This window comes from Notechis scutatus, chromosome 4, assembly GCF_049901735.1.
Source record: "Notechis scutatus isolate UNSWTSFEM ecotype Mainland chromosome 4, rNotScu1.2, whole genome shotgun sequence".
NCBI classification, from domain to species: Eukaryota; Metazoa; Chordata; class Lepidosauria; order Squamata; family Elapidae; genus Notechis; species Notechis scutatus.
The window spans coordinates 168,657,431-168,672,796 of NC_142012.1; the positions used below are offsets into that span (position 1 = coordinate 168,657,431).

A 15,366-nucleotide genomic window follows, 5' to 3' on the forward strand; every position below is an offset into this window, starting at 1 on the left:
GGCAACTGTTTTGTATTTACGACGGCCGCAGTGTCCCTGGGGGATCACATGATCCCCTTTTGTGACCTTCTGACGAGCAAAGCCAATGGGGGAGCTGGATTCCCTTCACAACTGTTTTAACAACTGATCAACTGCAGCGATTCACTTAACAACAGTGGCCAAAAAAGGTCATAAAATGGGGCAAAACTCACTTAACAACAGTCAACTCCAGGGCAATTTTGGGCTCAATTGTGGTTGCCACCTGTTTTGTGGTTCGCCTACAGACAGACTCTTGCTGGACTAAAGCAATTATCTGCATAACTAGACATCTCCTCTGTGAACTGAATCAGAAGCACAATAGAGCTGGAAGGGACCTTAGAGGTCTTCTAGTCCAACCCCCTGCTCAGGTAGGAAACCCTAGACCATTCCAGACAAGTGGCTGTCCACTCTCTTCTTAAAAGCCTCCAGGGATGGAGCAGCCACAACTTCTGGTGGCCAGCTGTTCCACTGGTTAATTGTTCTCCCTGTTAGAAAACTTCTCCTTAGTTCCAGGTGGCTTCTGTCCTGGATGAGTTTCCATCCGTTGTTTCTTCTCCTGCCTTTTGGAGGTTTGGAGAATAATTTGAGCCGCTCCTCTTCTTTGGGGCAGCTCCTCAACTATTGAAATATTGCTGTCACGTTCCTCCTTTTCTCTAGACCAGTGGTCCCCAACCTTTTTTGTACCAGGGACCAGTTTCACAATTATTCAAAATGATCCACGGACCGGGATCGGCATCAGCACGCACGACCAAGGCAAGGCGAGCCGAGCGACCGGCCAGCCAGCCGTCCCCCGCTTCTCCCCGCCACCTTCAACTCCTCCTTTGTACCTTCTCGCGGTCGATGGGCTTTTCGGGCTCTTTCTTAACCTCCTCCTGAGTAATGCGGGACTCCACCGCCATCGGGACGGCTCTTCGTTCGAAGCCGTTTCCCCCTCTTCGACGAAACTAAGGCGCGAGGATTCCTTCAGCACCCAAACGCCACTTTCCAACCGACGACCGACAAGCTCACCCAGAAGCACTTTCTCAAGCGCTGTCGAAACAAGATGGCGGCGCCCACTTCTTTGCGGCCTGGTACAAAATGATCCACGGACTGGTACTGGTCCGGGGCCCAGTGGTTGGGGACCCCTGCTCTAGACTATCCCAATCCAAATCCTGCAGCCGGCCTTCCGATGTTTTAGGCTCCAGGCCGGTGAGGCAGGGCCTGTCCTTGCTCTCTTTGGGCCCACCAGACACTCCCGGCTCTGCTGTCTCTTTGTCCTCTTGGAAGGAGACCCTAACCCTCCCGGGACTCTGGATTCCACCACGGGGAAGGAGCCCCAGGCCCACCAAAGAAGGGGGTGAAAGCCAGCTTGGGGAAGGCCCCTCCTTGGCATCTCTTGGGATCCTTGCAAGGGCCGCCTTCCTTCTTTCCTGCAAGTAGGGCTGTTTCTGTTTGCAGGGTCTGTCTCTCCCCATAAAGGATTTAGAAAACCCCTGACCCAAAGGTGCTTTGTTGTGTTTTTTTCCCCCAAAACCCAACTAACTCCCTACGTTTCTCCTTGAAGACGTTTCGCTCCTCATCCAAGAAGCTTCTTCCGTTCTGACTGAAGGGTGGAGGATGGAAGGATTTATAGTTATATCTTTATATCCCTCTGAGAGTTGTTGAGGCCACGTGGGGGCTTCTCCTCTGTGCCCTCAGTTTTCATGAACAACAAAGGGAAAAGGAACTTTAGGACAAACGGGTCAGTTTGGCACCATTGCGTCTCCATCCCAACCCTGCAGAGAGACCCTTTCTATAACCCCTCCCCCATCCCCAGAACCCAAATCAACCGCACAGCCAACCAGAGACAGCGCCAACCCTCAACCCACCCACGCAAGACCCTTCCTCAAAAGCAGTTCAACCTCCCAAGGACCCGACACAATCTCCTTCTTTAGAATAGAATCGAGCTGGAAGGGACCCTGGAGGCCTATCCCTCTGCTCAGGCAGGACAACCTATACCATCTCAGACAAAGATCCATCGCGAGACTCGCTGACGACTCACCGCTGACCCACCACAAGATCCTCACTTGACCCACCCACATCTGAAGCCCTTATAAACAGAAAAACATGGATATCCCCTAAACCAGGGGTCTCCAAGCTTGGCCCCTTTAAGACTTGTGGACTTCAACTCCCAGAATTCCTCAATCAGCAAAGCTGGAATTCTGGGAGTTGAAGTCCACAAGTCTTTATTTTATTTTATTTTTGTAAATTTTATTTGAGTTTTCACAAAAAGAAAAGAAACACAATTAAAACATCTTTTTTGAAAGCAGCATAATCCCGGGTTACATTTCTTCGTGCAGACACAGTTTCAGGTTCATACTCATTTTTATATTCTATTCCATCTCTTATCACAATTTTACATTTTCTACATAGCTTCTCCCCCTTTTAATTTCCTCAATTTTATTGTATTTATTTCATCTCAATTCAAATCATTATATTTATATTTTTTGTCTGTCCTGTTTCAATTGTCTAGTATCTTTTCTCATTAAACAAAATTTCTCCTGTAGTTACTGATTGGAGTATGACGCCTTTATATCTTTCCCCTAAAGTTATAATACTCAATATAACACATAGCTTCCATTCGGATTCTGTTTGGTACATTCTTAAACTACACACAGTATTCTTAAAAAGAAAAAAGAAAAAATTATAAATGTATATAATTAAAACAACATTCCATTCCAATTCAATTCTATCATTAATATTAAAATTAATTAAAGTCTTAAAAATTTTCACGTTACTTTTCAATTAAATATCATACCTCTATGGGAACAATTGCTAGCTTTCCATAATCAATTCCCCCCCTCTTCACTTATATTTTATAAAATATTGACTAATTAAAGTGTTCCCATTCCTTCCTAATTCAATTTTCTCATTTATTTTATTTCATTTACTTTATTCACAAACATTTCACTAAGTTACACTAACCGTTCTATCCCTCATTCTAATCATATGTCCACAAGTCTTAAAGGGGCCAAGCTTAGAGATCCCTGCCCTGAAGATGTTACCTATCCAGGTAATGAAATGTCCGGAAACCAACCACCAGCTCAAAGAAGGAGCCTTCCTCCTCACCCTGCACCTGAGTTACAGGTATCTGCACCTATTGCAAAGACCCTCTCTTTTATAAGGCCACCTGCCTGTGAGGGGCGAACCTCGATCGTGCCCAAACGACCTCCCATCCTTTGTCCCCGTTCTCAGGACCCGTCGAGCCGGAGGGGGAAGAAAAAACAGAGGGATTCAACCTGTGTGCTTGTCATCATACCTCTAGGGGGCACCAAAGCCACGTGCTGCTGCTGCTGCTGCTGCTGCGTCTTCCTCAGTTGCATTGTGCTGGCCTGGGCTTTTATGAACATCCTTTTCAGAGCTTCCCCAGATTCTTGGGTTGTTTTTTTTCCCCTTTAGGGTTTTCACCCAAGGACTCTTTCCCAAGTTCTCTCTGAGTTCATTAAAATCAGCTCTTGCTTCTTGCATCCAGCAGGGACTGGAGCAGAGGCGGAGCCTGGCGGAAAGGCCTTCCCAGCCAGAAAGGGGGTCTTTGGGGGGGTCTTTAGCTCCTGGGAAACAGCCATGTCCTGATTCAGGACTTAAGAGGGCCGGGAAGCTGCCCCCCTCACCAAGAAGCCAGGCCAGCCTCCTAGGGACCAATGACACCCCAAGCCTCCAGGGACGGTCAAGGACCATTCGAACTTATGACGGCCCTGAAAGAAAGGGACCAGTGACCACCTCGTGATCTCCTTTCGTGACCTTTGGACAAGCACAGCCCCACGGAGAAGCCTGATTCACTTAACAATCATGGTACCGTGTTTCCCCGAAAATAAGACCCTGTCTTGTATATATTTTTTCGCCACCAAAAAAGGCACCAGGTCTTATTTTCAGGGGATGTCCTCCACTAACTAACTTCACTTGAACCCGTCGCCCCTGGCCTCCTTTTCACTGTCAGAGGCCTTCAGAAACTTCTTCTGCAGCTGGTAAGGCTTTCCTGAAGGCCTCTGCATCCCATAATAGAGCTCTGGATCGATCCAGAGCTTTGTTCTCAGCTCCAGAGGCCTTCCGGAAAGCCTTGCCAGCCTTGCCGGCTGCAGAAGAAATGGGCCGGCCAGGCAGGTGTCGGGGTGTACAAGGCCTGGCTACACCTGTCCAAAGGTAAGCAGTAGGGCAGCTCCACCCCCCACCTATCCCCACCCTAGCTTAATTTTTACCTGTGCACTCTGGAGTGGGCGGGATCTTAATTAGGGCTTATTTTGGGTGCACATGTAAAAATCAAGCTAGGGCTTACTTTCAGGGTAGGTTGTATTTTCAGGGAAAACAGGGTATTCACTTAACAACAGTGGCAAGGAAAGTTATAAAATGGGGCATAACCTATTTAACAAATGTCTCACTTAGCAACATAAATTTTGAACCCATTCGTGGTTATAAGTTGAGGACGGCCCGTACTCTGGTCTGCTGTCCCTTAAACCCTGTTCTGCAACCGGGACGGGTCGGAGGCTGGCCGGCGTCTTCCCCCAAGGAGGGAATCTTCAGACGAAGCCAGCATGGTGTGGAGGACGAGCTGACCCAGAGCCTCCCGATGGCGTGGGGGAGGTTCTGCAAGGGGGCCTGGGGATCCAACTGCAGAAGGGAGAAGGGAGGGCTCCCGCAGGGGGCCCTGGGGTGGGGGCCATTCCCACCTCGGGATGCTATCCCAACTGGGAGTGGGATCTGGGGAAGCGGGAAGCGGGTATGTTCCACAGAGGAGAACCTCCAGGGAAGCTACTCCCCCTTCTAACCGCAAGCGGAGGTGAAAGGTAACCCGTGTTGTGCGTCACACATCGTGGCCAAGACCCCTCCCCTCCCTGACCTTTGAAGGGTGCTGGGAAGGGACCCCAAGGGGCAGCCAGAAACCCTGCAAGGCGGCCGTGAGGTGGGGTGGGGGGGGAACGGCAGTGGCTGCTGAGATGGCACAGAGGGAGGGGGCGGCAGGTAGGAGGGGGGTGCTGCAGGTAGGATGACAGGCCAGGTTAGGAAGACCGAGTCCAGGAAGTGGCAACTAATCAGGGTCAGAGATGCCCCCACAGAATGAAAGGAAGTTGTTTAAAAGCCAGGCTCATTCTTTTTCATGAACTCAGATCATTTGCCTGATTATTAGCCAAGAGTCTCTGCCATCCCAGACTTCCCTTTCTTTCTTTCTTTCTTTCTTTCTTTCTTTCTTTCTTTCTTTCTTTCTTTCTTTCTTTCTTTCTTTCTTTCCTTTCTTTCTTTCTTTCTTTTTCTTTCTTTCTTTCTTTCTTTCTTTCTTTCTTTCTTTCTTTCTTTCTCTCTCTCTTCTCTCTCTCTCTCTCTCTCTCTCTCTCTCTCTCCCTTCCTTCCTTCCTTCCTCTCTGTCTATATCTATTAACTATCATCTATATCTATGTATCTCTTTCTATCTCTATCCCTCCATGTATCATGTTATCTGTGTTTGTCTCTCCGATCACTATCTATTTATTGTGATCTTACGATACAGATAGCTAGATAGAGAGAGAGAGAGAGAGAGAATCTATATCTCTGTATCTCTATCATCTCTATCATGTATCTCTCTCTCTCTCTCTCTCTATCTATCTATCTATCTATCTATCTATCTATCTATCTATCCATCTCCATCCATCTATCTCCATCTATCTATCTATCTATCTATCTATCATCTATCTATCTATCTATCTATCTATCTATCTATCTATCTATCTATCTATCTATCTGTATCCACCTCTCCATCTATCTATCTATCTCGATCATGTCTCTGTCTGTCTGTCTGTCTATACCGCATCCTGGTTTCTCTGGGCCTCCTGGCTGGCAAAGAGCCAGGATCTAATTCCTGCCCTGTGAAGCATTTATTCTGACAGTTTTCAAGGGTCTTTTATTGTACTAACAACCCGTAATTGGATTTGTCTTTGTAAGTCAAGTGTTGGGTCTTGTTCCGGAGATGAGTTTCCCCGACTCTTAGCATCCCTTTCAAGCATCTGGAGCCTCAAAGAGATTAATAAAGCTCTTGCCTCAATTGGGGTGTGTGTCTGTGTGTGTCTGTGTGTCTGTGTGTGTGTGTGTGTGTGTGTGTGTGTGTGTGTGTTATCCGTAGGAAGGAAAGGGACCCGAGGCCAACTCAGCATCCGTTACAGAAGACAAACGGAGCCTCACTCCAACAGAGAAACAGCTCATCGTGGGGAGCCCTGGGGGGCTGTCTATCTCCCCCCCCCATCAGCTGCCAGTCCTGCCACCTTCCAGGCTGGCATCATGTCTGCTGGTCTGGCTGCAGACGCCTCCAGAGGGGGGGGTGGGGACCTCTGGGGCAGACATGATCTAAGCGGCCTCAGCCCCATCCAGAGTGGGTGACAAGACCTTGGGAGGGGGGGGCTTCCCAGAGTGAACAGCCCCTCCCCCTTTGACACACACACACACACACACACACCCGCCCTTCCCCCTTCTGTGCCCAAGCGGGCTGTGGCTGCAGCTGCTCTGCTTAGGATTCAGAGGAGCTGAGCCCGGGCGGAGAGCCGGCATCAGGCGGCTGGGCTGAGCCCACAATTTTAATCAGACTTTTTATCTCAGCTTATCAGCTGCCAGGAGGAGTGCGGAGCGGGGGTGTCTCTTCTCTTCCCTGGGCATTCGGGGGCCTCGGAGTCCACAGCATGGAAAGCCCAAAGTCTGGGCTCTCCAGGAATCAGGCCCCACGTGAGACGCACTACAAGTCCCAGCATCCACGGCCAGGGGGACTCCCTTTCCCTCAGCCACCGCTACCCAGAGGTTTCCCGGCTCCTGGGCCGCGCAATGCAGCTCCTGGCGCCTCCTGCCCACCACGCTGGCCTGTCTTCCTCGTGTCCTTCTGCCCACCTGGCAGTGCTGAACTCCAGAGCCCAACATCTACGCCGGGGGGGGGGGTGCGTTCTCACAGCAGCCACCCCACCCCAAGCTCCCCAAATCTAGCCAAGATCCAGGGGCCAAGCTTAGCCCATTGGGGAAATAGGGCACCTGGGACTTTCAAGCAGTACCTGTCCAGTGCAGGCAAATCAGGAAATCCGGGCAGTTGAGAATGGCTGTCACGTTTATTGCCAACTCTTGTTCTCTACAAGAACCGGAGCTACTAACAGTTAAAACAAATTGGCAGCAGAGTCCAGGGAATTCAAAGGGGGCTGGACTTAGATCTCTTGTGGGCGCAAAGAGACTCAAAGAGACTGATGACGTGCTTGACGCCTCCCTCAGCCTCAGCCTGGTCACCTCCTACAACACCACTTTATACTGCCCCGGTGAGGCCACGCTTGGCCTTGATGGGCAAATGCCAGCCTCGCCCACTTCCCCAGCCTGGCACAGGACGGGCTCTAGTGTGGCCAGGGTGGGTTCCTGTCCAGAGCAGGCTGAAGAGTCACAAGCGCCACGTCGTTGGTCTTCAGAGGCAGAGGAAGGGGTAGGTTAGGAAAAGTCTTCCCTGTCAATCAAAGGCGATAGGTGCCAAAGGCCTTCCTGGCCACGTCCAGTTCTGGCATTCTGTTAAAAGGGAACCGGACGTGTCATGACCTAACCCTAAAACTGGAGTGGTTTTTGCCCTGGAAATAGCGATAATTTTACACGTGGCTGAATCCCTCACCCCAAACCTTGTCATCTCCGGGCAGCTCCCAATAAAAAAGGCAAGTTTCCAACAGTCATTAAAAAATTCACTGAAATGATGAAAGATAAAATCGAGGAAAAGAAAGGAAGTAATAACTAGCAGCTTCTCAACAGTTAACAAAACAACAACGCTGGAAGGGACCTTGGAGGTCTTCTAGTCCAGCCCCCTGCTCAAGCCGGAGACCTTATATAACCATTCCTGACAAGTGGCTGTCCTGTCTTTTCTTAAAATCCTCCAGGGACGGAGCACCCAGAACTGCTGGAGGCCATTTGTTCCACTGGTTAATTGTCCTCACTGTGAGGAAGTTTCTCCTAGGTTGCTCCTCTCCTGGATTAGCTCCCCCCCCCCATTAGTTTCCCTCCAGGGGGTCTTCGCTAAATAGCTGGAATGGTAGAAACGAAGAAGTCCTGACCATTTGACCCCCAGCAGACAAGTCCACAACCAGCATAGTGGAACCTTGCCAGTTGGTGTCAGTAGATGGAATGGGGGATGTGCAAAAGGCCTTGGGAGAAAGGACAAAGAGAGGCTGCCCAGGGAGCAGGGACAGATAAGAAACCACTGAAGACCACGGCTGGAGAGTGAGGGGGGCCAGAGGGTCGGAAGAGACCCTCCCTAGTTTCTCGGGCTTGAAAGAAGATGGGATGGAGGTGAGAATGGTCCTTTTAGACTTGCAAGATTCTGTCAGGCATGAAAAACAAGGTTTGCACGTGAACTTTGTCTATGCACAAGAATGGTCTCAACTAATGGTGAGCACCTCCTAGGAGTCAGATAAGGGTCCACAGAATTCAAGGGACGTTGGACTTAGTTTGCTTGTGGCTACGTAGGGATTCTAGGCTGATCGCTCTTTTGACTCCACCTCCAGTTTCTGCCATCTCTTTTCTTACACATCTCCTTCCTCTCCTTCCCTATCTTCTTTCCTCCCTCCCTCCCTCCCTCCCTCCCTCCCTCCTTCCCTCCCTCCCATCTTGTCAGGTGTGAAAAACCAGATGTGAAAGATTTCACACATGAAGGTTAAATCTATTTATTGCTTAAAGAGCTTTTGCACCAGAGTCCTCTCATCTAGTGGTCAACACCTGCTAGGAGTTAGATAGTTAGATAGGGGTCAACCGTACTCAAGGAGAGTTGGACTTAGTTCGCTTGTGGCTACGTAGGGATTCTAGGCTGATCGCTCTTTTGACTCCGCCCCCAGTTTTTGCCCCTCCTTCCCCTACATTGTAGCTTTATAATATAGCAGAATCTGCTGATTGTGTTTCCTGTCTGATCTGGTGGGGATAACATCAACCTTGCAAGTCTGAAAGTACAATCCTCCACCCCTCCCCCATCTTCTTTGCGGTTGCCCAAGGAATTAAGGGAAGGTCCCGCCTGAGCCCCTTGGCCCAGCCCCCACCCAGCTGTGGGCTAGGCTGCCTCTTGCCGGACTGCTTCCCAAGGTACATCTTTCTGTCCACCCGCCAAGGTCCTTCTCATGGGCCCCTGTAGGAGATGTGGGGATTCTCCTACCCCTCCTGCTAAGAAATTTTTCCAGGCTGAGGAATTCTGGGAGGTGAAGTCCACAAGTCTTCAAGTTGCTCAGGTCGGAGACCCCTGTTCTGGATGCCTTCAACCACGTGGAAAAGCAGGGCTCCCAAGGCCATGCCCGTGATCCCAACTGCTCCGGGGCAAGAGGGGCCCCTTTGGAAGTCAGAGGCTAACACTGGAGCCGCCAAAGTCAGACGGTGTAACCGCAGCTCCGAAATAGAAGCTGGGAGCCTTCCAGAAGAGGGCCTTGTCAGCTGCCCAGCCGCTCTCGACAATCACGGCAATTGCACTCGCCAATTAGTCCCCAATCTTGAATGCAGCCCCCACCCCCAAATCAAGAGTCTTTTGTGCTATTCTGGGGACAGTTTTTCCAATCAACCGTTTTCAGTTTTCAAATACGAAACAGTGCAGTCATCAGAAAGCAGAGAATGCTGGAGCACGGAGGGGTGGGTGACAGGGAAAGAGGGAGAGAAAGAGTATGAGAGAGAAAGAGAGAGAGAGAGACAAAGGGAGAAAGAGAAAGAGGGAGAGAGAGACAAAGGGAGAAAGGCAGCGCAAGAAAGACAAAGAGAGAGAAGGAGGAGAAGAAGGAGACAAAGAGAGAGGCAGGGAGAGAGAAGGAGAGAGAAAAAGAGACAGAGACACACACAGAGAGAAAGACAAAGAGAGAGAGAAAAGAGAAAGACAAAGGGGGGGAGAAAGAAAGACAGAGTGAGAAAGACAAAGAGAGAGAAAGAGGAGAGAAAGACAAAGGGAGGGAGAAAGAAAGACAGAGTGAGAAAGACAAAGAGAGAGAAAGAATGAGAGACAGAGAAAGAGAGAGAGAGAAAGAGGAGAGAAAGACAAAGGGAGGGAGAAAGAAAGACAGAGTGAGAAAGACAAAGAGACAGAAAGAGGAGAGAAAGAGAGAGGGAGGGAGAAAGAATGAGAGACAGAGAAAGAGAGAGGGAGGGGGAGAGCAAAGCATTCTTCGCTGAAAAAGCTTCCTCCTGGGAATCAACTGGAGGGCAGACAGAGCCAAAGGACTGAAGACCATCCCGTCAAGAGGGGCCACGGAGGACCTGCCAACCTGCCTTCCTGACTGGGGTGGGCTCCTCCTTCAACTCCCCTCCCTGGACCCATTTGGCTGCTTTGAAGCCTCCACTCGCCCTTTCCTTTCCCCTCAAAGACAAAGCCAGCTGTCCCCTCCCTCAGGTAGGAAGCCAGCTAGGAAAAGGTCCCCTTTGAACCGTATCAGATCCACACAGCTCCTGCCCTTCCCTTCCCCACCCTCCTCCTGTCAGAGCGGAAGAAGAGGAACGGGGGGGGGCTCTGGAAAAAGCCCCCTTGGGGCCATCAGGACGGACCCACCGGGATGGCAGGGGCACCCGAGACGCCTTCTGTGCTCCAATGAGTGGCCAATCAATGTGATAAACAAATAAATAAACACGCTAAGCTACGAAACAAATTCTCCCAGCTGGGTGAGCTGTGCAAGAGGACTCATTCCTTCTTCACCTGCTGGAGCCTCTGAGCTCAGCCCAGATAACAGACAGAACAACACAGTTGGGAGGGACCTTGGAGGTCTTCTAGTCCAACCCCCTGCTCAACCAGGAGCACCTAGACCATGCCAGACCAGTGGCTGTCCAGTCTCTTCTCGAAAACCTCCAATGATGGAGCACCTACAACTTCTGGTGGCAAGCAGTTCCACTGGTTCATTGTCCTCACTGTCAGGAAGTTTCTTCTCAATTCCAGGTTGCTTCTCTCCTCGATCGGTTTCCATCCATCGTTTCTTGTCCTGTCCTCTGGTGCTTTGGAAAATAGGTTGACACCCCCCCTCTTCTTTGGGGCAGCCCCTCAAATATTGGAAGGGTGCTACTGTGTCACCCTGAGTCCTTCTTAAATAACAACAACCAAACCAGTAACCCAGACAGAATTACGACGTGATGAAGCAGGAGTCACTGAGGACTCACAGCCGAAGATGGATTTGACATCAAGACCGATAACCAGCCAAGAGGTTCCCTACTGAAAGTCCTCTTTCCATCTGCAACCAGCGTTTTCTCCTTTGTTTGCCCAACATCCGTCTCAGGACAACGTCCATCATCCACACCCAGAGCCCTGGAGTTATTCTTGCCAAGGGGCAGCATTTCACCAGGACAGGAAGTGTTAATGCTAATCTTGGCTAGGTTTGCTGTGGCTTAGCCGTTGTGTAGGGAAAGGGAAGAAGCCACCTTAAGGCAATTGACCCCATGGAAGAGAAGTTGCCTTCAGAAGTCGTGGGAGCAACATTATTCCAGGATACCAGTTTGGCTTTCAACAATGGAAGCGCTGAGTCACCCAAACGTTTTCAACATGGGAAATATTGTTAGATATAAAGATATCCTGAATGAAAAGGGAGAGCTCAAAGCTAAACAAGAACTGAGTGATCCAGGGATCGATATGACATGGCGTTCACAAGTGCAGATACGTTCTAGATATGAGAAAGATGTTAAATTATACGGTTTCTATAAAGAGCTAACAGAATTAGACAAGATATTAACAGGGACAGAAGAAAGGTTGATAAAAGAAATTGTGCAGCTACTTATTGGGCATCAAACTGGAAGGTGAACAAGTGAAGGAGATGATGGGCAAAAAAGCTTTGGTTGCACAATAGAACCGGATACAAGGCAGAACCCTGGGGGTCAGGAACTACACATTTACGATGGCAGCTGCATATAAAGAAGATCTGTATAAGATGCTTTATAAATGGCACTTCGCACCAGGAAGGTTGGCAAAAATGTTTAAAGATAAGTCAGCTAAATGTTGGACATGCCACTAGACACCCTGTGTCTTATTATCACATGTGGTGGACATATGTAGAAGCAAAAAAAAAAAACTGGACAAAAATATATACATGGCTGGAAACAGCACGTTGAATTAAAACCAGAAATATTTTTGTTGGGGATTTTACCTGAAACTTAAAGTAAAGGGAATGCACATTTAATTATCCATGTATTGACTGCAGCTAGAATTGTATTTGCACAACACTGGAAGAGTGAAGAGATCCCTAGTGATGAGAATGTGATTATGAAAATATTAGAATGTGCAGAAATGAATAGATGAACACTTGCAATTAAGAGAAAGAACAAACTGAATATTATATGACATATGAATTACTTTATCAATGGTTAGAAAATAGAAACGGAAGTTAGGAATAAAAGAAGATCAGTGAAATATAGAAAATATGTTAAGATGGAGATGTAAACAATACAGTGATTGTTATTATAATGACTATTAGGATTACTATGTTTAATATTATTATTATATTCTTATTAGAAGATATGTTACGAGGGAGAAATGAATAGCTTTACTATGTTTAATTGTAAGATCAGAGAATCAATATCAATGTAATGAATACTGTTATAAATTTTGATTGTTATTGCACAGAGATATTTGTACTCAAATGACACACTGTTTAATGGAAGATGGAATGTTCATATTATATATTTTTGTTAAAAAAAGAAAGTTGTGGGAGCTTCATCCCTGGAGGCTTTCAAGAGGAGACTGGACTGCCCTCTGTCAGAAATGGTCTACGGCCGTGATGGTGAACCTATGCCACGCGTGCTGGAAGTGGCATGCAGAGCCATCTCTCCAGGCAAGCCAGCTGTCGCCCGTTGCTCTTCCGGGTTCTGGTGCACACATGTGCGCTGGCCAGCTGGTCTTCATGCACATGTGCACCTTAGAAACCGGAAGAGCAGGAAACTAAGCTTCTGGCTTCCAGCACTCCTGCGCGCGGGTGTTGGGGAGCTGCTTTTCTGGTTTCCGGTGTGTACACATGCGTGCTCCTGTTTCAGCCCTCGATGCCAAAAAGGCTAGCCACCACTGGTATATTGTCTCCTGCTTGAGCAGCGGGATGGACTAGATGACCTTCAAGGTATCTTCCAACTCTGTTATTCTATTCTATTCTTATTTCTATTCTATTCTTATTTCTATTCTTTTCTTTTCTGTTCTGTTCTATTCTATTCTCTATTTTATTTCTCTTCTATTATATTATCTTCTGCTTTCTCTTCTCTTCTCTTCTCTCCTCTTCATTATTTTATTTTATTCTGTTCTGTCCTATTCTACTCTACTCTGCATTCTATTCTATTCTATTCTATTCTATTCTATTCTATATTCCAATATCTATTCTGTTCTATTCTATTCTTATTCCTACATTCTACTCTATTCTACTCTGCTCTGCTCTGCACTCTATTCTGTTCTGTTCAGTTCTGTTCTGTTCTATAGCCCAGTCTAAACCAGGGGTGTCAAACTCGTGGCCTGTGGGCCAGATGTGTCACACCCACTCCCATTTTAGTGAAGAGGGGGAAAGTCGTGATACGTCACGTGACAACAACGTGACGAAGCAAGTTTGACACCCCAGGTCTAAACCATGCTAGCAACCTGAAAGGGTCGGGGGGGGGGGAGGGAACAGGAGCATCCAGATGTTGAGTGGGAAGTCGTAGTAGGAAGCAGCTTTGGGACAACGATGACCTGGATGATGAAGAATCTCCACCAGCCTCCTGCACTTCCCAGCATCAGCCAATCTCAGACCGTGAGGAAGCCAGCTATTAAGGGAGACACCAACTGCCTCCTGCTGAGGCTTTCATGATCGACTTCAAGAACTCGCTCTTTTATTACTGAACAATGTAGCAACTTCTTCTGTCCCTTGCTAAGGCTGTGGCTGTGGCTGTGGCTGTGGCTGTGGCTGTGGCTGTGGCAAGAAGAATTCCAGGTCTTAATCAAATCTGGGAATAGGCAGACACAGAGGTCTCCAGACTTGGCCCCTTGAAGACTTGTAGACTTCAACTCCCAGAATTCTCCAGCCAGCTTTCTGGGAGTTGAAGTGCACAAGTCTTAAAGGGGCCAAGTTTGGGGACCCCTGAGGCAGAGACTCTCGTAGCATTGTCCTCCCAGACAGAAGGCCCCCCTCTGCTACCCACCTGCTCCCAAGGCTGCACTGCATCTCTCTGGCCTCTAAGAGAAACCTCTGACGGGGTGAGCTGTGGCCCTGAAGGATTGTAGGAAACAAGGCATGGCTCTATCTTCAAGGGGCCAACACTGGCAGTGGAGGAGAGGAGGACGTGCCTACTTTTAATAGTTTTTTTAAAGCATTAATGCTTGATGGCACCTAGGCAACTTTCTGTAGCAACATCTCCCCCTGTGCTGGGGCTTCTTTTCAAGGGCTCCTTTGAGGAAGGGTCTGACCGATCCCCACTCCAGATGTCCAGGAAGCAAGAGAACATAGGGTGGCAGGAAGAGTCTAGAAGAGGTCAAGTACCACTGGAGCCAAGTCAAGCCAACTATTAAGACTCCATCATTACAATTGATTAAAGGAGATGGTTTGTAGCTCAGGGTCGAAATGAAGGGCCCTTGGTATTCTCTGAGCTTGATGGTATTTTAGATGTTTCATGACCCAACTAGGGAATATCATCAGTGCTATGGGGGTGGGGGGAAGAAGAGGAGGAGGAGAAGGAGGAGGACTGTGTGGTCCTTGGTGCTCTCTGAGCTTGGTGGCTTTCTTGCAGATCTTTCATGACCCAACTAGAGAACATCATCAGTGCTAGAAGGAAGGAGGAGGAGGAGCTTCTAATCCCAAAAGCTACTTCATTCTTAGTTAGAACTTTAGTTAGTTAGAAGTTGAAGAAGCTTCTTGGATGAGAAGCGAAATGTTTTCAAAAGGAAAAAAAAAGGAAGCCCAGTTGCCTTTGGGGAAAAGCCTCCCTTTGGGGGTCTCTTCAGTGGCAAAACTCTTTCCCTTCCTTCCACCCTGCCTCCAAGGGCTTCTACAAGAATGAAAGAGAAGAAAGTGAGAACTTTCCTCTCAAAGGCTGCCCCGCCTCAAACCCAAACTCAGAGCAGGAAATCAGCAGCGCAGCCGGACGCCCCAGAGGGACTTTGCTGCGTGTGCAGCGAGGTGATGCTTGGGGAGAAGCTCCGCTGCTCAAATGCCCCAACCCCAGAGGCACAAGGGGGAGTGCAGCGCAGGCAGGTACGCTGGTCCCTCTTGCTCCACATCTCCTAACAATGCGGCCTTTATTGCAACACCCAGCAGACTTGCCTGTCTTGAGGAGCGGTCTGGTTTCAGGGTAAGAAGGAAGCATGACACACGCACGCACACACGCACAAACACACACACACACACACACCAGCACCACCCCCAGCCTCTATGGAAACTCGGGAGGAGCCTTCTCAGAGACTTCCTCTCC

General features: G+C 48.7%; 1 protein-coding gene across 3 annotated transcripts in view; it reads right to left on the reverse strand.

The window, feature by feature from the left end:
- The window catches only part of FGF12 (fibroblast growth factor 12), a 165,274-nt gene that overhangs the window by 94,642 nt on the left and 55,266 nt on the right, over nt 1-15,366 (reverse strand). The gene's annotated exons all lie outside the window — the stretch shown is intronic.